The sequence below is a fragment of the Littorina saxatilis genome, linkage group LG9 (genome assembly GCF_037325665.1).
Source record: "Littorina saxatilis isolate snail1 linkage group LG9, US_GU_Lsax_2.0, whole genome shotgun sequence".
Lineage (NCBI taxonomy): Eukaryota > Metazoa > Mollusca > Gastropoda > Littorinimorpha > Littorinidae > Littorina > Littorina saxatilis.
Window position 1 is genome coordinate 12,646,563 of NC_090253.1, and position 2,556 is coordinate 12,649,118.

Consider the following 2,556-nt stretch of genomic DNA (forward strand, 5'->3'; position numbering starts at 1 on the left):
ATTTCATCTCACACGGCATCACTGCAGAGCGCCTAGAACTGTACCCACGGAATATGCGCGATATAAGCCTCATTGATTGATTGATTGAAAGGCAGAGGCAGAGGCCCCAACCTACAGGTTTGCTTCCATACCAAAAACGCCTCCTGAGAGACGGGAACTTGGGAGCAGATGCAACAGCTCCGCTTGAACCTCAGAATCCAAATGTGCCTCCATACACACAGATCCCTTAGACGGCCGAGGCTGTGGCCTCTAAGGTTCTCTTGTACCAAACCGCCCCCTGACTCTGCATCAGATTGCTTGCGCTGGCATCTGCTTACATAGACCCACATTAAGTCACCACCGAGTGGTAGACACAGACGACATTTGGTAGCACTGACTGCCAGCTCCACGGTAATGCGTACCCCTAGCGCGGCTCTGCTTGGGTGGGAATGTTCTGAGCAAAACACTATGTGTTACTCCATACCCCCCGCCCTCCATGGAACTTCTTGACCCCAACATATTGGGTGGGGAGTTTGCCCAGTCGGTAGAGGCGCTGTAACCATTTCAGCACTGACCCAAGACGACCCAACCCGGTCCCTAGCTCATTTCAGGTCTCCTCTAGCAGCCGGCAGCCAGCGGTCTACACCCCTACCCCCCCCCCCCCCCTGCATTTTTATTTTTTATTTTCATACAAAGGCCGATTTTCTGTGTAACATGCCCCTAGTGGCTTTGCCGTGAGGGCGTAAAACTTACATTTTCTCTTTCTGGCCAGTGGTGTTTCCCTCGACGGTGAGTGAAATGACCTTGAAGATGTGGGTCGTTTACTTCTCTTGTCTCTTTTCCTTGTGTTGAACATCAGAACTTCGGAAACTGACGACACTGACTTCTGCTTGTTGCTGATCTCCGTCAAAGTCGAACCAGACACGTTTCCATGCATTATCATACCTGTGAGTGCACGCAGACTTTCGGGAACAACGTCTGCTGAGGCCTTAACAGTACCGTCAAAACAATAGTCTTTGGAAAGGATATCTTTACGGACAATCTGTGCGGCACGTGCAAGATGAAATGCGTCATCATCTAATGTTCTTGCAAAATTCAGCAAACTGCTGACGTCTGTATCGAAAATAAGGACAGTTTCTTTACCTTGACTTTGAGCTTGCAGATTTGGCACCATATGAAGAAGTCTTTCTTTGAGTCTTGTTGTATGAACCTTTTTGTTATATGAACAGTCCAGCTCACGAAACTGGCTGTCATACACTTTGCACAGTTCAGACATTTTGAACAGTGACATGGACTTGCTTTCTCTCTCTTCTTCAATGAAAGAAAGGAGTTGACTTAACACTGTTAACTCATTTTGTTCGTGTGCGTCATTAATTCCCCGTTCTGCTAAGGCTTTTTTTTAAGATTTATTGTACAAAGTCAACTTGCAAGATGAATGATTTGGCGTCCAAGGCATGCATATCCCCCTCTGATAATTTTCCCAAGAGTGATCGGTCCTGCACAATCTCTGCATATTCACGAATTGTTTGGTAGATGGTAAATGTACATGCGTTCACAAGTTTTTCAGAAGTACCATCTTTTCCGCATCGCGGTCACACACAGGTCCTATCGTCCTCCTTGTTTTGACGGGGCTGTGCAGTTCTTTCTGGTCATTATCTTCTTCTTTCAAGTATCTCTTCTCAGCACGAGCAACTTTCTGGTATCAAATTTGTTCCTGCAGGTTCTGTGCCATACAGCTTTTTTCTCTTCAAAGGTTGTCTTCATATCGTTACCTTGTTCAAGGAGATCCTTGTTCAAAACAAACACAGACGAATCCCCAAGGGCTTCAAGTTTCAAAATATTGTCGACGACACGACCGTACCCAGTCTGCACGCCAGCTTTGGCAAATGTTGATTGTGTCGGATTTACTAATTTTTCTTCTGTTTCTGTTTGGCATATCGCACATAAAGACCAGTCGACCAGGGCACGGGCCTCCAACATTGATGGGTGTGAATTACCTTCATGAACCGCTTCTTCTGAAGACTCCTCTTGTGTTGGCAGTGGTCTGGGATCCAAGCTTTTTTCCTGGACAGATTCCGGGAGATTGTGAGGGTCCAGGGAAGTCTCTGCATCCAGGATGAGATAACCTAATGAAAACAAACAAGGGCAATAAATCAACTGCAAAACAATTTTATTTGTGACTTAATCAAACAACACACACACACACACACACACACACACACACACACACACACACACCTAATACACAAGCGAGCAGGCATATCCCCCCCCCCCCTCACCCTTTCGCCTCATACCTTCGCGAACCGTGTCTTCAGAAGACGTTCCTTGTTTTGGCAGTGGTCTTGAATCCATGGTTTCTCTTGACTGATGCGAGGGTCAGGAAACGTCTCTGTATCCAGAGTGATAAAACCGAATCAAATACAGACAAACAAGGAAATAAATCACATGAAAGACAATGCTGTATGCGACTTTACTACTCCTCCCCCCCCCCCCCCCACACACACACATAAAACACACATGCACACATACATTCTCTCTCTCTCTCTATCTCTCTCTCTCTCTCTCTCTCTCTCTCTC